General features: G+C 43.3%; 1 protein-coding gene across 2 annotated transcripts in view; it reads right to left on the bottom strand.

The window, feature by feature from the left end:
• The window catches only part of LOC126278581 (QRFP-like peptide receptor), a 1,030,767-nt gene that overhangs the window by 862,980 nt on the left and 142,024 nt on the right, over positions 1–25,763 (bottom strand). The window lies entirely within an intron of this gene.

Here is a 25,763-nt window from a genome sequence, read left to right on the forward strand (position 1 = left end):
GGAAGGAATAGAAGAAACGGCTACAGGAGAAAATAGGCTTTGCAGTAGGAATAAGAGAGGAGAAAGGCTAATTGAGTTCTACAGTACATTTCAGCTAGTAATATAGAACACACAGTTCAAGAATAACCAAAGGAGCACGTATGATTGAAAAAGGAAAGTAACTGAGAAGCAACCATTCGTAACAGAAGGAATACTTCAACTAAGAGACGAATGATGCACGAATTAAAATGTTCAGGGAAATTCATGAATACAGAAAACCAAGGTATGAAATAAATAGGAAGTGCAGAGAGAACGAAGGCGACATGGAAACATGAAAAAAGTGAAAAAATCAAAAAAGAAATGATTACGGAAAGTACGGAAGCACATAGAAAATCAAAACAACTTTCGGTGAAATTAGAAGCAAGGGTGGTAACATTAAGAGTCCAATCTGACTTCCACTGTTAAATGCAGAAGGGAGAGCGGATAGATGGAAAGAGTAAAGAGCACTCTGAAGGCCTCCATGAGAGGGAGGACATGTCTGATGACGAGATAGAAGAAGAAACAGAAGGCATAGGGAATAGATATGGGGTCCAATATTGTAACTAGAAATAAAAAGAGTTCTGGAAGACTTACGCATCAAATAAGGCAGAAGGGATCGATAACATCCCATCGGAGAATCGAAAATCATGGGAGCAAATCATGGAGTGCCCAGGGTGTTGGACCGTTCCTTCCAATCCACCGATCCGCACATTAGCCTCCTCTCCAGACGTTGCGCTCCTTGACCTTTTTTCTGGGGCTATATCAAGTACAGAGTCTTCATCACACCAGCTGCTAACGTCGACGAACTGAAGGCTAGGATACACGATGCTGTAGTTACTGTGACAGAATACGTTACGAAACAGCTGGCGGGAAATGGAATACCGCCTCGACATTCTCCGAGCTACCAAGGGAGCACATGTTGAGATTTACTAAAGTAAGTGGTCTTAAAAAAATGTAGTAACACTAAGCTATGTAACGGCATCAAATGTAAATCATTAACTGAAATGGTTAATCTGTAATAAATGGTCATAAACAAGGCAAGACTTTGTGCTCACCCTGTATTGTGAATTTTTACAGCATAAAATTAAGAATTAAATCTTTTTTTTTAGTCCAGACTTCTTACTACGAAACTACTGTGCTTGTTAGGATTAAGTTTAGATCGAACTATAAACGTAATTAGTGTTTACATGACGTTTGCAAAGGTCTTTTCTCTTCCACTGTCACCACGGGAAAGTTTAAATTAGTTCAAATCAAATGTCTCTAGCACTATGGGACTTAACATCTATGGTCATCAGTCCCCTATAACTTAGAACTACTTAAATCTAACTAACCTAAAGGCATCAAACAACACCCAGTTATCACGAGGCAGAGAAAATCCCTGACCCCGCCGGGAATCGAACCCGGGAACCCGGGCGCGGGAAGCGAGAACGCAACCGCACGACCACGAGCTGCGGACTTTAAATTAGTAAAGTTAAGAAATAGACGAGTATCCAGAATGAGATTTTCACTCTGCAGCGGAGTGTGCGCTGATATTAAACTTCCTGGCAGATTAAAACTGTGTGCCCGACCGAGACTCGAACTCGGGACCTTTGCCTTTCGCGGGCAAGTGCTCTAGCATCTGAGCTACCAAAGCACGACTCACGACCGATACTCACAGCTTTACTTCTGCCAGTATCCGTCTCCTACCTTCCAAACTTTACATAAGCTCTTCTGCGAACCTTGCATAACTAGCACTCCTGAAAGAAAGTATATTGCGGAGACACGGCTTAGCCACAATCTCATTCTGGAAACATCCCCCAGGCTGTGGCTAAGCCATGTCTCCGCAATATACTTTCTTTCAGGAGTGCTAGTTCTGCAAGGTTCGCAGAAGAGCTTCTTTAAAGTTTGGAAGGTAGGAGACAACGTACTGGCAGAAGTAAAGCTGTGAGTAGAGGTCGTGAGTCGTGCTTCGGTAGCTCAGATGGTACAGCAATTGCCCGCGAAAGGCAAGGGTCCCGCGTTCGAGTCTCGGTCGGGCACACAGTTTTAATCTGCCAGGAAGTTTCAATAGACGAGTAATTTTGTATCCTAAGAGAGCGACAGAATATTGAAAATTACGCGCGGCCCGTATGCGCTGTAGCTTAGGCAGATTTTCTGAGCCAATTTGAAGTTTTCCCCGGCTTGATAGACAACAAGTGTCCTATATCAAATTTTCGTTCTGCTTCCCCTACGCCATTGTGGTACTTTGTAAGCAGTCATCGTTTACATTCTGTACACAGGGTGTCTCAAACCTTTTGAGTGAAATTGAAACAGTTGATAATTAATTCACATGATTATGTTGAGATAGGGAACCAATGGTCGGAAATGGATATTTATTGTATTCTGGACATATACAGCGTACACCGCATAACAACAACGTAGTTCAAAGTAACTGTTCAAAGTGACGACCGCTAGTCTGAAAGCTTGTAATGAAACCGCGCATGCAGTTCTGCCTCACTGTCGCAAAGATCCATGGTGTCTGTTGTACACTGGAACAGGCAGCGAGTGATAAACAGCGAACACCCATGACCACCAAACAGACACACTGTACGCAACTTAGCTCACGGCACGTCTGTCAAGTGGCGATCACATGCATCGCACCGGCGCATTAACCTGTGCCGCAAGCGCATCACTACCCCTGATGGTGGTGGTTAGTGTTTAACGTCCCGTCGACAACGAGGTCATTAGAGACGGAGCGCAAGCTCGGGTTAGGGAAGGATTGGGAAGGAAATCGGCCGTGCCCTTTCAAAGGAACCATCCCGGCACTGGCCTGAAACGATTTAGGGAAATCACGGAAAACCTAAATCAGGATGGCCGGAGACGGGATTGAACCGTCGTCCTCCCGAATGCGAGTCCAGTGTGCTAACCACTGCGCCACCTCGCTCGGTCTACTGCTACCCCTGGTGCCGGTTGTCCATTCTAGTATCATGCGGCTTACAGTGGATATCGCGTAGTTGAAGAAGGAGAATTTTCTCGTCAAAGTTGGCAGACACTCGTTTAATATACGTTGCGGCAGGGTGTAATGTCCGTAAAGGGACACCAGCACGCGTCGTCCTAAATGGAAAAAGTTTATATCCAAGGATATCATCTTAGGAGAGATGGGATCATTCATGCCACAGACTGCCGGCCAAGGCTCCCGCCAAGAACATGTCTGAACACCAGACTCGTCTATTTGTGTTGGATCGTGTGGCCGACCACCCAGTAATACACACTCGTCAACTTGTACGTGAAACGCACACTTCGCAGCAAACAACGTGGAGAATGCTAATGGAACAGGTACTACAGTCCTACCATAAAGAACGTATGCTAGCACTGGGGCCAACTAATTCTGAGCCTCGAGTTCACTACTGTCAGTGAATTGTCCACCGGAGTGTTGTACTGCTGAACTTCGTACAGATTGTTCATGGACTGAGGCCTTATTCACTAATGCTGTTTTTTCCAACAGCCGCAAGAGCCATCACTGGAGTGAGGAAAATCCCCACGCCACCCCCATCGATTCTTTATCAACTTGTGAGCGGGCATTGTCCAGGATCGCCGAATAGGTTCTTACTTGCTACCCTCCCCCCTCCCTTTTCAGCGGTCCACATTACGTGGTGCTGCTTACAGATGTGCTGCCACAGTTCTTGGAGTTGTACCTCTTGTTATATGCCAAAGAATGTGGTTTCAACATGACGGTGCACCATCCCACTTCGATGATAATGTCCACGAGCACCTGAATATTAAATACCTTCATCGTTGGATTGGAAGGGAAGGTCTTGCTCCATGACCCGCGTGATCGCCGGATCTCACGCCTCTGGAATTTTTCCTCTGTTGTTACGTCAAGATGTTGCTGCATGAAACGCACAAAGACCTTCTTGCTAGGGTCCAAGCTGCCTATCTCCTGATATTAAAGATACGAAGGGACACCACGGCTCTTTGAGAGAGTGCGGCAGAACTTCATGCGCCTTTGCCATGTGTGCAATGAAACTTGCGGTCTTCACTTCGAATAATTAATATGATCTACGTTGTTATATGTTATATGGTGTTCATGATACAATAAATCCGATCATTGTTTCCCTACCTCATACTAATGGGTTGTGGTCCCACTATCACCAATTCCTGCCAACATCGTCGAACAGTGGCATCGCTTCTACTCAAATGTGTAGCGATTCACCGATTACTCCAACCGGCTTCGTTGACACCAACTATACCTCCTCTCTCAAACGCTGATATCTGCGTAAATTGTTCACACGTCTGTGTGCAAGGCATAGTTACTGTCCAACTAAGTATACGGAATGGAATTTGCAATGACTTTATGCACTGGTCTCTATATGTTTCCTGTTTACTATTCTTGCCAGCTGCGTGGTAAAATTCCGCTACAGCGTCACACACTCATGTTTACAGTTTTGTGTTTTCCACTGATATCAGTTTGTGACCAATTTGCGTAACTTTTTCGTGGAGCGTCTTTCTTTGGTTTTAGAGCCCTCCAGTATTCTACAGGCTGACTACACCACCGAAAAGAAGAAGAAAGAAACTGCGCTGCAGAGCTATGAGCATACTTCGTATCTCATAAGCTTCGAGCGATGATGCAGCATCGGATTCAAAGAAGGAAGAAAAGGTGAGACGCCCTGCTAACTCCGCAGGACAGGAGAGGTAGTTTAAATTGTGGAAAGGAGCCAAAATAGGCGGCTGTCAGTTACACCCTAACGTACAACTTTATTTATTTGACCAAACGTTACAAGAACCAGGAAAATTAAAAAGAAAACATAGCACTAGTTTTTGGAACTTAATTACCGGCTGAATGTGCCATACAATATCATGCCTTAAGGAAGAGACCACTTTAATATAAAATCGGCTGAAAGCCAATAACTTAAAACTCAAGCCAAAATCAGAAATTTAAAAGGCAGAAGGCCTTATCTTAAATCACTTCTTTCAATTAGCCTGAAGGCCCAAATAATCTATCACCTTGGGAGCAAAACAACTTTAATTTAAAAATCAGCTGAAAGCCCATCACTTAAGATTCAAACAAAAATAAATTTTTAAAAGGCCAAAGGCCTTGCCTTAATACAGTTCTTCAATTAGGCTGAAGGCCCAAACAATCTTACACCTTAAGGGTAAAACAACCTTAATTTAAAAATCGGCTGAAAGCCATACAAATACAAATTAGGAAATGCAGTACACCTAACAGCGCACAGAAGTTTCTGTGGGTCGGCCTGGAATTCAAAGACTGATTGCTTAGGTGAGACAGCCAGTCGGCCCAACCGACAGACAATCAACGGACCACCGACAAGATACCTTACGCTCCACCCGACCAGCACACAAGAGGGAGTTCAATGGAACAACGTAGAAGGTATTGGCGCCCACAACCAATTATACATTCAGCTGTGAAACTACACACATTGCCGGACAGTGACAACACGATGAGGAAAATACACTGTCTGAATTTACGTCAACGGCCGGGGCAGGTAACCGGAACGTTAACGGCCACAAGGCAGAAGATTCTGTTGGTGCACTTCAATTCAAAATAACCAAGTACAGTTAAACTCCACCTGAGGGTGGCTAAAATTTGCCAACTTGCAAACACCCGTTGTTGCTCGCGGGAGACAAAGAAATCCAAACGACACAATGTGAACAGTAGTGACTTGCTGGTAAATTACGTCAAAACTCAACTTTCGAGTACAGGATCTGTGAGCCACGGACCTCGAAGCAATGGGAACAGCACCACACACTCTTACCGTGCGTGGACGCTGCCGTCGACCTCGGCCAAACCACGCGCCGCGGAGATTTCTTCACTGCTCCACGCCAACCGACAGACTGCTTGCACATCACACAACCGGAACTACAAGTGCCAGGCCAAAGATAGTACAAAGTGCGAATATCCATTCACGCCACTGCTGCCACTCGCGGAGAGAGAGGATAACATCATAATCGCGATAATCGCGAGAGACTAAACGCAGAATAGCAACCAAGGTTTAATCCAACGCATACCATGAGCGAGACGCGACTCAAAAGGGTAGTATTCACTGAAGAGGAAATATTAAAGCCGACCCCTGGTGGCCGAGCGGTTCTAGGCGCTTCAGTATGGAACAGCGCGACCGCTACGGTCGCAGTTTCGAATCCTGCCTCGGGCATGGATGTGCGTAATGTTGAAGTAGTTCTAAGTTCTAGGGGACTGACGACCTGAGATGTTAAGTCCCATAGTGCTCAGAGCCATTTGAAGCATTTCTTTTTGAAATACCAAAAACAGATGTGGAAAAATCTATATATTAGTATATTCATGAACTATATAACTCAGTGATCACGCCCAGAGAACGAAGAGCATCCGACCGGTCACCATGTCATCTTCTGGCACTTGACGTCACTTGGACGTGATACGCAGCTGCACGAGGTCAGCACCTTCCTCTCAACAGTTTCCCATAACTTGGAGTAGTACTCCTCACTCAAGTAACTCTTCAGCTGGATAGAAATACCGGGAACTGCATCCGCGTCCTTCGCTTAGCGGCCACACAAGCTGAAAGCTCAGCTATTAAGGCTATTTCTGACTGGCTCGATGTCGCCCGCAATGAATTTCACTCTTGCTGCAACCTTTACATACCACAGCCGAACTTTCATCCTACCGTCTCAATTACTTTTTGGATGTATTCCAATCTTTCTCTTCCGCTACATGTTCTATCTTCTGCAGCTTCCTCTAGTACTGTGCAAATTACTCCCTAATGTCTTAGCACATGCACTATCAGCCTGTCACTTCCGTCAAAGTTTTCTATATGTTCCTTTCTTTACCGATTCTGCAGAGAACTCTTCATTCCTTATCACTCTACCTAGCTTTCAACATCATTCTATAGTCCCATCACTCAATGCTTCGATTTTTTTCTTTTTCCATTTTCCCACGGACCATGATTCGCTATCTCACAATGTGCTGCTCTAAACGTAAATTTTTTCGGTAAAATTTAGACCGATATTAGATATTATAATTCGTCTTGGAGCCAGAAACTCTCTCTTTGCCTGTGATGTTCTGCTTCTCATATTCTCCTTGCTTTCTCCACCACGTGTTTTTTGCTTCGAAGTAGAACAATTCCTTGACTTTTTCTACTTCGTGGTCACTAACTTTTATCTCATTTATGATACACCTTCTAATTTCCGTCTTTGTCAGTTTACTTTTAATCAATATTCTGCACTCATTAGACTTCATTACGTTCAGCAGGTTCTGTATTTCTTCCTTGCTTTCACTGAGGATAGCAATGTCACCAGTGAATCTTACCACTGATATTCTTTGACTGAACTATTGCTTCATTAATATAGATTGAACTGTAAGGACGAAAGACTACATCCCGGTCTTACATCCTTTTTAACATGAGCAAACCGTTCTTGGTCCTTCATTCTTGTTATCCCTTTATTCATGTATATACTGTGTATTACCCATCTTTTCCTACCGCTTACTTCTGTTGCTCTCGGAATTTCTAACATCTTGCCATATCTTACACTATAGAACACTTTTTATGGGGCGAAAAATCCTTCGAAAGTATTTTGGCTTTTTTAAACTCTTGTTTCCACTTTTAAACGCAATGCCTGAACTGTCTCCCTGGTGCACATATCTTTCTGAAAGCCAAATTGATCGTCAATTTTTTTATATTATTCTCTATTATATTCTTGTCGGCAACTTGTTTACATCAGCTGATTATCTGATTGTGCGATAGTTCTCACACTTATCGCACTTACTACTTTCGAAATTGTGTCGGTCTTATTTTTCCAAAAGTCTGATGTTATAACTCCCGGTTCATAGTCAGCACACCAAATTGAACAGTTGTTTTCTTGTCACTTCACACAACGAGTTAAGAAATTCCGATTAAGTGTCATCCATCCCCTCTGCCTTATTTGCTCTTAAGTCCTCTAAACCTCTGTTAAACTGACCCTAGTGCTGAATCACCTATACCATCCAGATCTACTCCCATTTCATCTTCTATGACGTCATCAGACACTCCCTCCTGCTCGAGAGGCCTTCAGTGCACTCGATCCACCTGTCCGCTCTTTCCTTCGCGATTAAGAATGGAATTCCCGTTGGTCTTTTAATTACGCCATTTCTTTTAATTTTATCAACAGTTGTTTTGAATTGTACGGAATGAGCTTTCGGTTGACGATTTCTTTTTCGGTTTATTCACTTTTTTCCAGCAGCCATTCCGTCTTGATTTCCCTGTATTTTATAGATGTTTCATTCCTAAGTCACTTACATTGTTTTTTTCCTGTCTTTCCCCGGACATTTTTGGACTTCCTTCTGAGGTCAATCTGTCGAAGCGTTCCTTCGTTTACCCACGTTTGCAGTTATCTTGCAGGAAGATATGTTCATCTTTCCAGCTTCTGTGATAATCCATTTTACTTCTACTGAACTGCCTGCTATGTTGTTCACAGCCCTCATTATTCCTCAGTGCTTCATTATCCCACATCTTTCACTATTGATTTTTCTTGGAGATTCTCTTAATTTCCAGTTTACACTTCATCATTACTAAATTTTAATTTGAGTCTATTTCTGCTCTAGTGTAGGCCTCACAATGGAATATATGATTTGGGAATCTGTCTCACCATGATGTACTCCAGCTAGAAAATTCCTGTGTCTCTGTGCCTTTTCTAAGTATATCCTCTTCTCTTGTTATTTCTGAACAGTATTAGCTATTAATATCCTCCTATACTTTCTTTATCACTTCATCCTCAACTAAGCGGCATGTATACCTGAAATATTGTTGTCGGCATTGGTTATCTGTAGAATTTGATTAGAACAACTGTATCACTGAACTGTTCACAGTAATTCTCTCTCTATCCAACCTTGCCATTCATAACCAATTCTAATCCTATCATACAATATTCTGCCATTGCTGAAATTATCCTATATACGGCTGACCAGAAGTGCTTATTTTCTTTCCACTTCGGTTCACTGACCCCCACTACAACTAGTTGCTGCCTTCGTACTTCCCTTTTCCGATTTTCTAGCTTCGCTACCAAGTTCCAAGCTCCAGCTCACAGAATGTTGTACTTTCGTTCCTTATTCAATCTTTTTCCTTATGTTCAACTCTGTTTCTCAGTCACTTCCCAAAGATTCGAAAGGGGATTACTAATTCAGAATCCCTTGTTAACAGAGAGATCAGAACGACATTTTTCAAATTGCAGGCCACATGTCTGGTGATGCACATTTCGTGTCTTTAATGCAGTGGTTTCCATTGCTGATATTTTCGACATTTGGAGGTATTTTCGCACTCCAAGTGCAAGAGGTTGCCCTGAAACCGTCTCTGCTCCTACGCCCTCGTTCACAAGGCTCTTTACAGAAAAAGGTGACTCCCGCCATCGCTGATGATTTTTATTTAAAACTAAAGCAGTGACTGGGGCAAACCCCTGATCCAGGAAGTTTCGACTAATAATCGTGTCTATTCGTAGGGAAAGTATGTGTGCGCCTGTGTGTGTGTGTGTGTGTGGAAGGGTGGGAGGCGGGGGCGGCGCTTTATACCGATCGCGAATTAAGATGACAGACTCCTCAGTTGTGGGGATGTTCTTCTTAGAGAGGCGATGGAACCAGAAACCAGTCTGCAAAAATACCAATCTATGCATAAATTTTCTTGACCCGAACCAGTGTGTTGGCAAGCTATTTTTTGACATATATTTTAGCTGTGTCGAGTTAACATTGTGACGCTACATAACCATTATGTGTGTGTGTGTGTGTGTGTGTGTGTGTGTGTGTGTGCGTGTGTTTGAGACGTTGGTAGGAGTATAATAACTCTACAACTACATAAAATATCAAAAATATTTAATCCGTTATGAACATAATTATTCTACTTATAAAGAATGTCTCACAATTAATGGCGTAAACACATAAAGTTGGAAGTACACGACACTAGAAACAAATATTTCTAGTAAACATGAGCTCAAAAATGTGTTCCTTAAGAGTTATGTGTACTGTGGGTACAGTGAAACAAATCTCTTATACTGCAAGAAAGTTCTTTGCTTTCCATATTTTGAGAGGCGGTAGTATAGACCAAAACAAGAACAAAAGAAGTATAGTGAACATCGGTTCTAAAATTCCTACTTTAAGAGCTACGAGCACTTGTTTATGTTCGCTACTGCGAAACATATCTCTGCTAATGAACAAGTGCGCATAGCTCTTAACGTATGCATTTTAGAGCCCTTGTCTATAATATATTTTTTTTCTCAGTTTGGTACATAAGACATCCTCCCAAATCATGGAAAACAAAGAGCTTGCACCAAAAGGGATTTGTTTTACAGTATCGAAGTTGAATAAGTGCCCGTAGTTCTTCAGTTAAGGTTTTAGAGACCGTGTTTTCGAAACGTTTTTGCTTCTAGTATTGCGCACTTCCCACTGTATCCACTTACGCCATTAATTATGATACACCCTGTATAATATAGTGAAGTACGATGTAAGTGCAGGAGTGGCACATGGCCTACACACGGACTTAAATAATCGATGTTAAACCTGCCGGGTAGCAATAATTACGACCTGTTACTTGTGTGTTTGCAAATAGAAACAGGAGCAATTAACAGGTGGAAATGAGGTTTTCGTAGGCAGGTTACACCGGTGCTGTATACTGTCTGTCGACTCTGGTTGCAGTTCCGTTTACATCTAACTTTTACAAACTTGGTGAGTGCTGATTTAATTTGATTTAGCTGCTTAGTCGGTATAATGTTACGCATTTGCCACACTCTTCCCTGAATCGCGTCATTCTGCAACACTTGCTTCAAACATTTACACGAGAGCGCTCATTAAATCGGAAGCTAGTCTGGAAATGGCTCTAGGAGTACGTGATCAGTCGTCACAATGGACTGTGTTTAATACTCTCAAAACGATCGATTGCAACTGCTTTCAGGTCTTTCCTTTTGCAGCAAATATAACTGACGAAAATTTACAACAAACTGGATAACAGCGTAAATCCATCTTCATCCTAGCACTGTGCGAATATTCTTTAACCCCGAAACCACACTAACATTCGGTCGCAGGATCAGTTACGTTCGTCTGAATTCGTACAAATCAAACCTTCCTTTGCCTGACAGGGATGTGTTCTAAAACCAAATTTTAAACCACTCTTACTTAATGTCGACCACCACTTGTGCTCGTGAAGTTTCTAATGATCTGTAGGAACAAACTGATACTTCCAGAAACGTTTTTAAATGATGCAGTTTAAGTGAAGGTTACCCGATAAAACATTTACAATTAGCAATCATCAGTCAGTTCAGTCTGGTTCAAAAATGGTTCAAATGGCTCTGAGCACTATGGGACTTAACATCTGTGCTCATCAGTCCCCTAGAACGTAGAACTACTTAAACCTAACTAACCTAAGGACATCACAGAACACCCAGCCATCACGAGGCAGAGAGAATCCCTGACCCCGCCGGGAATCGAACCCGAAAACCCGGGGGTGGGAAGCGAGAACGCTACCGCACTACCATGAGATGCGGGCTTCAGTCTGGTGCTAATAAAGGGGCCGTCGTTACATATGGGGTAAGTGTAACTTTTGCACGAAACGTTAAAATGTAGTGATCTCGACTGAACTGTTAATGAATTACACCTGAACTTGTGAAACCGCATTTCTCTGAGAAATGTGAAGGAGCGAGAACGAATAGCACCAAAACAGTCAGAAGGAGTGATTTTGGACACAATGCAGATAACCTATATTAAAATTTAACAATTTGTTTGATTAAGGATTCTTAAATATTGGTAGCTTAAATTAGGGTCATATAAAAGAATTAAAATGCCGTTAGCTATATCAGTATCGTCGAAATTTATATTCCCAGTTTTTGAGCAACTATCATCCCGCTTTCAGTTATATAAGAAATTATGGCGGACAACTGATTTCGGAAGCTTTTTTCTTCTTGCACACTTCCAAAGCGACGATATTGCTGAGGGATCTTCTGGCGGCTTGCGTTAAAAAAATGGGACGGAGCTGCCAATCAGATACACTTTCGCTGTTGCCCGGTCTGTTTTGCTCGTATTCAATTACTTTTTCTTTTTTGGCATTGGGGCATGGTGGAAAGGATGACTTCTCACATCTTACAGCACTGGAGCTGTAGGAGGAGAATCTGATTTAATTCGCACTCTTTTGATCGTTGGTGAACGTAACTTACGTTCTGCGAATGTGGTATCGACACTGAAAATTCAGCTCGACAGAGAAGATTTTGGAAACTGTGGAGTCAATATAGTATCGGAAAACAGCCCTTAGCTTATCGAAATAGTAGAAGCAGATACAAGTAGTGGTCGGCATTAAGTAAGAGTGGTTTCCGATTCGATTCGTATATGCTCTGCTGGGACCAGAGATGCGCGATCCACTCCTGAAGTGATTCGAAAATCTAGGTCCTCTCATGGAGGAAACGTATCAGCGTGCGTAGCTAAACGCTTGCTTTGCAACCAGTCTCTGCAATCACTTCACAATCTTTCCGAAATGTCTACCACTTGCAATACGGTGGTGGCGCAAACGAACAACGAAATTTGCCATCACATTCTGCAGTATCTCAGCGGTAATGAATTCAGATGTCACAGAAATCGCCGATTAAAGATCGTCCAGCATGATGGGTGGATCCAGTAAACAGTGTCTTTCAAAATGCCAAACAAAATGTGGTCAAAATGAGTTACATCGGGCAATTATGGAGGCCAGCACATGGCACCCCTGCAACTTTAAATTTCCAATAAACGAACACAATGCTCTATTCCCGAAGTATATCAGAAAAGCAGGGTGCCAGTTTGGTGCGAGGTAATCTGGCACTACCTTTCATTGACCACTTGGTGCCTGCTCGATCGTCTACAGATTGTTCACAAAATGCCATGTAACGTTCGCTAGCGATCGTTTCTTGCATGATAGAAAAGGGCCAGTAATGCCTCTGCATACTGCAGCCCTAACAGCAACTTTGGGAAAATACATTGGTTTCGCTTCACACAAATGGCGACTTTCGGAACACAATAATCGCCAGTTTTGTTGATTCATGATTCCACTGTTGTGGAAGTGCGTTTCATGTGGGAACCAGATGCAGCCAACATCGTATCTATCATAGTGAGAACGTGGCTCGCTAAGTCAGCCCTCTATTGCGCACTGAGTCCTGTTTGAAAACTGCATTTTGTTGCGTTCTACCTGTGGTATTCCAGGACCAGAAAAGAACCTCTCCCTTACGGAGTAGTTGATGAGTCAGAAAAAAGAAGTGGTAGCTCTGTAGATCCAAAAGACCGGTTGCTGCAACAGGTTCAACCCAGAATGCTGAATGAGTTACTATGACATAGACTATGCTGAAAAAGATTACTCTGTGCACAATGTGTTACCTACAGGCTGCCCAGCGAAGAAGTCCCCCATCTTGAAATGCAATATCTCGAAAACTAAGATCACTAGAAGAGTGCCACAACTGGCATGTTTATTGTGTAAACTGTAGGAATTTTGTACAATAGTTATACATACGCTCCGAAATATTTCGAAAAGATGCTAACAGATGACCCTGTAATTGTAACATGTAGAGTATACGCAGCTCAAAGTGATCAGTTCCACGGGTCACATGAGAAAGGAGATTAGTGTACCTAAATAATAGTTTAAAACAATCTATTCCATTGAATAACACGTTTTACTGCTACAGGAATACCACCGTTAGAACACAGTGCTACAGCAACAAGGCGCAGTTTTCAAACACGATTTAGTGTTCCAAAGGGACCGACGAGAGACGAAAATTATTTGCACACTCTTCGCCAAATTGCAACGGACAGGCAGCGTGGCTGATGTTTCAGCGGGGAATGTCAGCCCCACGAAAGCTGTAGCTACTCCTGAATATGTCACTGTTTCTGAGCTTATTCAGCAAAATCCAAGGAAATTCATCTGAGGAACTGCGGCAGAGATTTGTTTGAAGCGTTCCAGCACGCAGAAAATAGTGAAAATCCAAAGACTCCAGCCACACCCGTAGGAGCTGTGAGACGAAGGACTGACTCTGCCAATCAGTTTCTCACAATGACTGATAGTGAAGAATATGAAGTTGGCTGGATCTGGTTCCTAGATAAAGTGCACTTACACCTCAATGGCGGCGTGAATAAACGAAACTGGTGCTTTTGGGTTTCTGAAAATCGCCGTTTGTGTGAAGCAAAAGTGCACTATTCTCCAAAAGTTACTGTATGGGCTGCAGTATGCAGCAGAGGCATTATTGGCTGTTTCTTCATTGGAGAAACGATCAGTGGCGAACGTTACGTTACAATTTTGGGACAGTTCGTGGAGGATCGGCCAAGCAGCAAGTGGTTCATGCAAGATGGGGCCAAACCACATAGCACCGAACACGTATTCTCTTTCGTGATGAATACTTTGGGAACTGAGTCACTGCGTTTATTATCACAAATTTACTGCCGCGGGGATGGATTGGCCCGATCTGTCACTTTTTGACTACATTTTTTGGGCTCATTGAAAGACGCTCTCTACCGCTACCAATCCACGATGCTGGCGACATTGAATAGGCGATTTTTGTGGCATTTAAATCTGTTCCCCACAACAGGATGCGATAGCATATTTCTTTGTTCCTCTACGGTATCTGTGTACTGCGAGTGTTGGACACTCTGGAGAGATTGTCATATGATTGCACAGGACGAGTTTAATTATACTGACTGCACTGCAAACAGAAACATCTGTTAGCAGCTTTTCAAACTATTTCGGAAATTTTTTATAATTTCTGTACTAATATTCTTACAGGTTTTCCAATAAACACAACTTTTATTGCACTCACCTATCGATCTCAGTTTTTGAGGTGTTTAACTTTGAAATCAAGGACCTGTTCACTGAACGCACTTCATGTGTCCATATACCTTACAGTTATGAACAGCTTGTGTCAGATATGAAAAACGTAGAAAGCTACGAAAACTCACTCCCTTACAGCTATCTTTAAGATTACATTGTATTTAATTACATTAAAATTTGATTTTATGACTATTTTAGGGATTTTATCAAGGTACTGGATTTAATTTAATAATCTTTGTAATAGTGTTGAAATTAATACATTAATTTTGTTCTTAATATCTGTTATTAATATATGAAGACTGTACTGATGTGGAAATACTTTCCCACCTTTTATTTTTGACTTCTCCGTGAGAGGCGATGATTTGCATAGCAGAAGTGCTTGTCTCCCCTACCATTCTGTCTTAGGATAAATTCGATCAAAAGTTTTTCATGAGTCACTGCCCTCTTGGCTTATTCACTGATTTGCCAGACAGCAGCAACTCACTACTCCTGATTGTGCATGGCTCAGATCACAATGATAACCTGGGAGTCACACTGGCTTTTACGTTTGTGCTTGCTCACTGATTCAGCTTGCACTGCAGCATATTCAATGGCTCAGTTCGAACTTCGACTTCAGTGTTGGACTCACTGCTCTTCATTTAAGTTCAGAATACTGCGTAAATTGTTCAATGTAACCCTTATGGTATGTACACTACTGGCCATTAAATTTGCTACACCAAGAAGAAATACAGATGATAAACGAGTATTCATTGGACAAATATATTATACTAGAACTGACATGTGATTACATTTTCACGTCAATTGTGTGCACATATCCTGAGAAATCAGTACCCAGAACAACCACGTCTGGTCGTAATAACGGCTTGATACGCCTGGGCATTGATTCAAACAGAGCTCCGATGGCGTGTACACGTGCAACTGCCCTTGCAGCTTCAACACGAGACCACAGTTCATCAAAAGTAGTGACTGGCGTATTCTGACGAGCCAGTTGCTTGGCCACCATTGACCAGACGTTTTCAGTTGGTGAGAGATCTGGAGAATGTGCTGGGGAGGGCAGCAGTCGAACATTTTCTGTATCCAGAAAGACCCGTACAGGACCTGCAACATGCGGTCGTGCATTATCCTGCTGAAATGTAAGGTTCAGCAGGGATCGAAATAAGGGTAGAGCCACGGGTTGTAACACATCTGAAATGTAACGTCCACTGTTCAAGGTGCCGCCAATGCGGTCAAGAGGTGACCGAGACGTGTAACCAATGGCATCCCATACCCGGTGATGACGAATACACGCTTCCAACAATGTGCGTTCACCGCGATGAAGCCAAACACGGATGCGACCATCATGATGCTGTAAACAGAACCTGGATTCACCCGAAAAGATGACATTTGTCCATTCGTGCACTCAGGTTCGTCGTTGAGTACACCATCGCAGGCGCTCCTGTCTGTGATGCAGCGTCGAGGGTAACCGCAGCCATGGTCTCCGAGCTGATAGTCCATGCTGCTGCAAACGTCGTCGAAGTGTTCATGCAGATGATTGTTGTCTTGCACGATCCATTACAGTCATGCGCATAAGATGCCTGTCATCTCGACTGCTAGTGATACGAGGCCGTTGGGATCCAGTACGGTGTTCCGTATTACCCTCCAGAACCCACCGATTTCATATTCTGCTAACAGTCATTGGATCTCGACCAACGCGGGCAGCGATGTCGCGACACGATAAACCGCAATCGTCATTGTCTACAATCCGATCTTTATCAAAGTCTGAAACGTGATGGTACGCATTTCCCCTCCTTACGTGAGGTATCACAACAACGTTTCACCAGGCTGTTTGTGTATGCGAAATCGGCTGAAAACTTTCGTCATGTCAGCACGTTGTAGGTGTCGCCACCGTCGCCAAACTTGTGTGAATGCTCTGAAAAGCATATCACAGCATCTTCTTCCTGTCGGTTAAATTCTGCGTCTGCAGTACGGCATATTTGTGGTGTAGCAATTGTAGTGGCCAGTAGTGTATATTACATTAGTATATTACATCAGTAGTTAATTTATGGATTGGACATATATTGCTCATACATTTATTCTCGTTTCAAGTTTTTACTCTTCAAAAAGTGCATCTTTATAGGAAGTATTTTAATTTTACCACATTACGTATTCTTCACACAAAAGAGTTTCAATTGATGTATGGTATTATTTTACCAAACTGAATGGAAAAAGGAAAGTGCTGTTGCTTCCAGCAATAGCTTCCTTTTCTTTTGGCTCCCTATAAAATCTGAAAACATGTCTAAAGTTGAAGCACCCAACAGTACCTCTGCAATATTGTGAATCAAGAAGTCCATCAGTATCGCAATCAACTGACGAATCCACTTCCTTAATTCAAGAAATAGGTACTCACGAATCATTCTCAGCAATGTCTGTTTCCACTTCCGACGTAGCACACAAATACAGGAAATCTAAGTGGCCCTCCATCTGTTTACAGCCAACCATTGTCATTTGGTTTCCAACCAGATCCTGAGTCACTGTCTTTTGACATACCCTCACTTCCAACTGAGTTTCATTCGTAAGATCACAAAAGTAATGCTATAGTGCTGAACAGATTAAATAAAATTTTGAATTTCTTGTACTACATACAAAGAACTTCTATAAATTTTTTTAATGACTTATTCGCTTTTAGCTGTTACTGTCGCGTCTCGACCACTCGTCTAATATAGGGTGACCAGGAAGCCGTATTCTCCGATAACTAGACAACAGTTCAAGAAAATTATGTTAATGGAGTTCATTACAGTAAATAGAATTGACAAGCCGGCAGGTGTAGCCGAGCGGTTCTAGTCACTACAGTCTGGAACCGCGCGACAGCTACGGTCGCAGGTTCGAATCCTGCCTCGGGTATGGATGTGTGTGATGTCCTTAGGTTAGTTGGGTTTAAGTAGTTCGAAGTTCTAGGGGAATGATGACCTCGGAAGTTAAGTCCCATAGTGCTCAGTGCCATTTTTTTTTTTTTAATTGACGATACTTAACTTAGTGGATTTACAATGAGGTGTAGCAAGCAAATGGGGATATGCAAATAATCAATGTTCTTGGATATATACAATTTCCATGCAATCAATTAATACTGTTCACAAGTCACAGCTCGTCTTGTAGCGCGGCCGAGGCTTGGTGGAGCGGCGCTTATATTCTCTTCGTACAGATGCCGCTCCCGTCGTGGTTTCATTCCTAGTTAGGGTACTGTTGACTGACGTCGTCTGATACCCTTCTCTGCTGTTACGTTCCAGGCCGACGAGCCGGCGCTTAATGCTACGCCGAAACAGTTACTGCTTTTATTTCACTACTGCAGTTTCTGAATTTGTGCCATTTTCAAGCATCTACGCAGCAAAATACAGCACAATGACGTAAATTAACACGAGATCACCAGGATGTACAAACAATCATTGCAATTTGCTAACACTTCTGTACTTACAAGATTTAATGTTGTGTCTTAGAGATACGTTAAAATTAATTTTATTATAGGACCATTGTTTGTTTTGATAGTAATGTAGTCACCGGTTGTTGTTAATGACATTAGTAGATTTGTTACTGATGACAAGTGACAGCTGGACAACCACAAATTATATTATTTTGTAGATAATAAGATTCAGTGAAAGTTATTTGTTGTAGAATGCATCCAGTCAAAAAAAATGACACACTGCATATAACATTTTATGCTAGGTAACGGCTGCGAGAGCCAAATATAATTCGAAGTTCGCAATCACTGTCATAATAACAGACAACATCTCAAGCATTAAGTCAGTTGAAGTGCTTTTGAAACTTCCATATGGCCAATGTTTTGCACATTCCTTACATGATATTGTAGAACACGCAGTTCGAAAGGCAATAGAGAAAACTGTTGATGAGGCAAAAAAGAGCAGTTATATTTTAGAATAACGGTCCTTTGATCTTGCGAAAACTTAATCATATACAGCGGCATTAAAAGAAAGAACCATTTCAAACCAATTACCGCCTTAAATGGTGAGAATCGTTCTATTTGGAAGATTTGATAATGCCATCAGTCAGCTCCAGGGTAGGCATGACCCATGGTGCTCAGTGATTGACAAACTAGACATATATTGTTATGTTGATTGTAAAAAACAACTGCAGATAATTTTAGGTAGTAGAAAGTTAATTTCAGTCATATTTCACCTTTTATTTTACATTTTTTCCATAAAATAATGAAAAGTAACAAGAATGATTATTTTTTTACATTTTTTCCGTAAAATAATGAAAAAGTAACACTAATGATTTATTTTTATAACTAGCCAAACTATAATTCAAAATTTTGATGTGATCTTTTTTCATTTATACTCATTAAGAAATGCAGAACTCTTTAAAAATCTTAAAACTACAAGGGATTCAAAGGAAAATTATTACTCCCATTCCTATATTCTTTCAAAAAAGATTAATATAACATAAAAACAAACATGTAGAGACCTTGAATTAAAAAGTGTAGGTGCATTTCTGTAATTTATTTTAGTAAATGAATGGTGGGTGGCGAGTCGTGGAAAGGGGCTAGATCATACCAGTGAGTGAGCGATTGTGATCTGCCCATCGCTTTTGCGGAATGGACGCAATATCCAAAATCCTACCGGCAGAATCTTCATCAGGCAATAGTACTGTCAGTTGCCAGCTTCAATTTCCCTCCTAATTCTTTTTACTATTGGCAATGACAGGTCCCGTGTGGTTATTAGTTTTCTTTGCCTACGAATCACTACCAACTACCACTTCAGTGTGAGCACATCACTGAATGAAAGCAAAGTAAAGATTTCTTTTGAGATATGTATGACTGCACACATTGTTATTAACATCTAAAGATCCTTTAGAGATAGCAGTTTTTCTGTGATTTCTTTTTTGTGCTAGGAAGTAATAAACCAACGGCATTGTGTTATTTGACTCTCTAGGTGTGGCTCTCACCTCACCTTTCTATTGCTTTCATATACAGAGATGATGAGTCAAAACATTATGGCCACCTGTTTAATATTGTGCTGTTCCACGTTTGAAATGCAATACAGGAGCGATTCCATGTGATATGAATACGACAAGTTCTTCGTAAGGTTCTGAAGGTCATGTAGATCCGGTTAAGTAAGGTACGGTTGTATGTGAGCAAGGATCTGGCGCCCAGCTGCGTCAAAGTTATGTTCCATCAGGGTCAGATCAGGTGAATTTGGTCGCCAAACGTTAGTATAAGATCTCTATGAAGCTTCTCAAACCCCTGTAGCATGATTCAGGTCTTGTGACACGGGTAATTATCCCGCTGGAATAATCCATCGTCGATGGAGAAGACATCAGGCACGAAGGGATGTAAGTGGATAGCAATAACGTTCAGCTAGCCCACTGCTGTCCTGGTGCCATCGATTACTTGCTGCTGTCTTAGGTCCTGGAGAAGCTTAGTTTGCCTGGATCACGGCGTATCCAGACACGACCATCGACATAGATTAACAAGTAACCTTTCCCTAAGTTTACAGTCCAGACAGTTTCGATGATTCAGCGTCCACCGCCGTAGTAACTGACAATGTCGTTGAGTCAAGTTGGGAATGCATAGTGGGCGTCTGGTGCAGAGCATGGTGTTTAACAGTATGTGCTGGACGGTGTGCTCCGAAACACTTGCGGTTGCACTAGCATTGTATTCTGTGAGATCAGCCACAGATCGTCGCCTGTCCTGCTTTGTTTGCAGTTTGCAGTTGGTAGTGGTATTTGTTTTGTTCTGTCTGATCGTCGTTTACTTTGTTTCGGAGCAGCTTCCACCACAAGTACAATCATTGAACCCGATGACGATGATGCGCATACAGAAAATTTTCTAGATTATCATCTGACTAAGACCTTCTGGTGGAGAGCTGCATCAAACCAGTCTCTGGACTGAATACCACAACAACAACAACGTCTTGTCATCTCGCGATTCTACTTGTACTAGTTGACGTATGAGTGGCGTGCAATAAGTAATGCAGCCCTTTTTTCTGAAATCAGGTTCGTTTTATTCAGGCTTCAATCACCATATTATTCCCCACTCTTATTGCTACAAGCCCCTGTTTTTCAACATTAACTTTCTTCAATGAGATGACCTTACGCTGCCTTATTGTGAGGGAGGGAGGGGAGGGGGAGGGGAGGGGTCTACACACCCGCATTGTACCACTCTACTGGTCGACGTTGCGGCAATGTCTTGCTGCATCAGTAACCTTCCCATCATCCACGTTTTGCTTCCCGCAAATTGCGTCCTTCACTGCGCTAAAATGATGGAATTCGGAAAGTGGGAGATAGGGGCTACAGGGTGGACGAGGAAGAACAGTCCAATGAATTTTCGTGAGCTAGTCTCGGGTGCTTAGATTTGCGTCAAGCCTTGTGTTTTCATGACGAAGGAAATGTTCGTTTTGTGGCGAGGAACGCGCTGAAGTCGTTTCTTCAATATCCTGAAGAGAGCACAATACCTTTCAGAGCTGATCGTTGCACCACGTGGGGGGACATCAAACAGAACAACTTCTTCAGAGTCCTAGAAGACCATCTTCATGACGTTATCAGCTGAGGGTGTGGCTTTGAAGTTTTTCGTCGAATGAGGATTTTGGTTGGGCCACTCCATGGATTGCCATTTTGTTTCCAGTTCAAAGTGATGAACCATTGTTTCATCGCCTGTGTCGACATTCGACAAGACATTGTCACGATCAGCCTCGTAATGCTCAAGAAATTCCGCACAGATGGTTCTTCGATGCTCTTTATGGTCTTCTGCTCGTCGTAAAGGAACCTAGTGGGCATACACCTTGTGTACTCCAATTGTCAGACGAGTGTTTCAGGACAACCAACAGATATGTCCAGTTGAGCGGCAAGCTGTTTGATTCTGATCCGTGGATTACCTCCAATGAGAGTGTCCGGCATTCCAACAATTCAAGCGTCACAGCTGCCTGCGGCTGGCCGGCACGCGGGAGAAGAGACAGGTTTGCACAAACTTGTTGCCATGGCGATACACGCCTCGCCCAACGACTCACCGGGCTTTTGTTCACTCTATGTCTCCGTAGACATTCTGCAAGCGCCTATGAATACCTGTGATGCTCTGGTCTTCCACCAAAAGAAACTCAATGACAGCTCTCTGCTTGGAACGTAACTCCGTTACAGTCGCCATTTTAAAGGCTACGTATAGTACCGCCATCTATCGGAACTTCACGAAACTGTAGGAGCTTAATCGGGAATATTCCACGATGTCCCACAACAAATTCCGCAACTTTTCAAGTGAAAAAGGCAGAGAAGAAAATGTGTTGCGCGAGTTATTGAATGTCCCTCGTAGTTCCATTGATAGTAGGATTAGGTTCTTCAAACTCGGGCGTTAGTGCATTGTGTGTCCTCCCATCATCAGCATCTCTTCTGAAATGAGCTGTGTCTCGCGAGTGCGGGCAGAGTCGAACAGACGTTCTTACACAGGGTAACTGCCTCCCAGGGAAACATCCAGCATAACGTTGACGTGCTGCGCCCGCATTGCCATCTGCTTGGCCGTAAGGCAGTGCTTAGACGTCATTCTTGTCATGTGATGTATTGGAAATTTAAAGCAGAACAAACGACCATCAGACACAACAAAATAAATGCTGCAAGCAAGAAGGTGAATACAAATGCTCGTTTGAGGTAAATTCATGAAAGTGAATACAAATGCTCGTTTGAGGTAAATTATACTCTCATGGCCCGCCCGCCTAGCCGTGCGGTCCAACGCGCTGCTTCCCGAACGGGAAGGGATGCTGGTCCCCGGCACGGATCCGCCTGGCGGATTGGTGTCGAGGTGCGGTGTGCCCGCCAGCCTGTGGATGGATTTTAAGGCGGTTTTCCATCTGCCTCGACGAATGCGAGATAGTAACCCCTTATTCCGCCTCAGTTACACTATGCCGGCGATTGCTGCGCAAACAATGTCTACAAGTACGCGTACACCATAATTACTACAAGACGTACACAATGGGGTTACGCTCGTCTGGAATGAGACGTTCCCTATGCGGTAAACTGGGTGCCGAAACGCACAATAACACTGGGTACGGTGTGGGGCGTCGGTAGGTTGAGTGGACTGCTGTAGCCTGTTGTGGGATTCTGTACCACTCAGAGCTACGGCGGGGACGAAGCATCTCAGTAGTGTCTAGGTCCCCAGTTCAATACATACACACATACTAGCAGGAATCACTACAGGAATAGCCAAGTATTTTTGGACCCATGTTCATAAGAACTTTTTATAATATTTTGATGTGAAGAATAAATCCCTGAATTTCTTCATATCAGTTTTTATTGCCCCTAGTTCAAATGGTTCAAATGTCTCTGAGCACTATGGGACAACATCTGAGGTCATCAGTCCCCTAGAACTTAGAACTACACTACTGGCCATTAAAATTGTTACACCACGAAGATGAATTGCTACAGACGCGAAATTTAACCGACAGGGAGAAGGTGCTGTGTTATGCAAATGATTAGCTATTCTGAGATTCACACAAGGTTGGTGCCGGTCGCGACACCTACAACCTGCTGACATCAGAAAAGTTTCCAAGCGATCTCTCATACACAAACAGCAGTCGACGATAAAGTTCGGATTGTAGCCTCTCGGGATTGCGGTTTATCGTATTGCGACACTGCAGCTCGCTTTAGTCGAGATCCAATGACTGTTAGCAGAATATGGAGTCGGTGGGTTCAGGAGGGATCCTAACGGCCTCGTATCACTAGCAGTCGAGATGACAGGCATCTCCTCCGCATAGCTGTAACGAATCGTATACCCACGTCTCGATCCCTGAGTCAGCAGATGGGGGCGTTTGCAAGACAACAACCATCTGCACGAACAGTTCGACGACGTTTGTAGTAGCATGGACTATCAGCTCGGAGGCCATAGCTGCAGTTACCTTTGACGCTGCATCACAGACAGGAGCGCCTGCGAAGGTGTATTCAACGGCGAACCTGGGTGCACGTCATTTTTTTCGGATGATGGTTCAAACGATGGTTGCATCCGCGCTTGGTGACATTGCGGTGAACGCACGTTGGAAGCGTGTATTCGACATCGCCATACTGGCGTATCACCGGGCGTGATGGGAAGGGGTGCTATTGGTTACACGTGTCGGTCACCTCTTGTTCGCACTGACGGCACTTTGAGCAGTGCACGTTACATTTCAGATGTGTTACGAACTCTGGCTCTACCATTCATTCGATCCCTACATTTCAGCTGGATAATGCCCGTCCACATGTTGCAGGTCCTGTACGGGCCTTTCTGCATACAAAAATGTTCGACTGCTTCCCTGGCCAGCACATTCTCCAGATTTCTCACCAATTTAAAACGCCTGGTCAATGGTGGCCGAGCAACTGGCTCGTCACAATGCGCCAGTCACTACTCTTGATGATCTCTGGTATCGTGTTGAAGGTGCACGGGCAGCTGTACCTGTACACGCCGTTCAAGCTCTGTTTGACTCGATGCCAAGGCGTATCAAGGCCGTTATTACGGCCAAAGGTGGTTGTTCTGGGTACTGATTTCTCAGGATCTATGCACCCAAATCGCGTGAAAATGTAATAACAGGTCAGTTCTAGTATAATATATTTGCCAAATGAATACCTGTTTATCATCTGCATTTCTACTTGGTTTAGCATTTTTAATGGCCAGTAGTGTAGTTTAGGCTGGTTCTGCACTTGCTTTTCAAGTGTCTAAAGAGGAAATGTTTAATTCTGGTCAGTACTTTTCTGAATGATTTTTTGATATTTGAGCCGGTCTGCTGTCTATATTAAAAGATAGCAAGAGCGCGTCTCTTGGCAACGTATTCCCCGGCGTCACGCTAGGCGGCAGCGAGGTCGAGCGATGGAGCTTTAAAAACACTGTACGCGTCTCGGCTCATAGTCTTGTCACCTATGCAAGACCTAGTGAGTCTTGTGGGATAACGGGCAAGGTGTTCACACGTAGATCTGACGCCAAGAGACTGGCGCATTGTTACCTTGGTTCAAAAATTGTTCAGATGGCTCTGAGCACTATGGGACTTAACATTTGAGGTCATAAGCCCCTAGAACGTAGAACTACTTAAACCTAAGGACATTACAAACATCCATGCCTGAGGCAGGATTCGAACATGCGACCGTAGCGGTCTCGCGGTTACAGACTGAAGTGCCTAGAACCGCTCGGGCACAACAGCCGGCGTTACCTTGTATGGAAACTCGGTGTCAGTCGTTATGGTAGACTAGCACAGGAACCCGGTTTCGGGCAGGCATATGAGTGGCGTTAGTTGGCCCTTTGAAGATGCGAATCAGGTTTGCTTTAAATACTCGCTGTAACGATCGCTAGCCTTACTTACCTTTGAGATTGGATGTCCTGAGTTGAAGTTAATCAAGACTGACTTTAAGGCCACAAAGACACCATTATTAATACGTAACTGAGTTTGGATGAAGGCATCGGTAAACAGGGATGCTAGAAGCTGGACCTTCTTCGTACGACATTGCTGAAAGTTCTGGCAGGAGTGTAGCCACTGGACACGATTGTTGCAGTGCTGGTTACGAGAATGTATGTTCACACGAAGACCGGCCACGCTGAACTGTCGAAAGGGAAGACAATCGTGTTCATCGTATGGCTCAGGTACATCGTACTGCATCTGCAGTTGCAGTGTGGGCAGCAGTTGGCGCCACAGTGTTACAAGTATCTGTTACAAATCGGTTACTTCAAGGACAGCTCCGAGAAAGACGTCTTGTATCGTACATTCCACTGACCCCAAATAACCGCCATATGCTACATCAGTGGTGCCAAGCGAGAGGTGGTTGGAGGGTAGCCCGGGTTCCCAGATTCAATTCTCGGCGGGGTCAGGGATTTTCTCTGCCTCGTGATGACTGGGTGTTGTGTGCTGTCCATAGGTTAGTTAGGTTTAATTTGTTCTGAGTTCTAGGGACTGATGACCATAGATGTTAAGTCCCGTAGTGCTCAGAGCCATTTTTGGAGGGTAGGGTTGAGTTCTGTTGTGTGTTTTGATGAAAGCTGGTTCTGTCTCTGATCCATTCGAGGACCTGTAACAAGCC

This window comes from Schistocerca gregaria, chromosome 6 (assembly GCF_023897955.1).
Source record: "Schistocerca gregaria isolate iqSchGreg1 chromosome 6, iqSchGreg1.2, whole genome shotgun sequence".
Taxonomy (NCBI): Eukaryota; Metazoa; Arthropoda; class Insecta; order Orthoptera; family Acrididae; genus Schistocerca; species Schistocerca gregaria.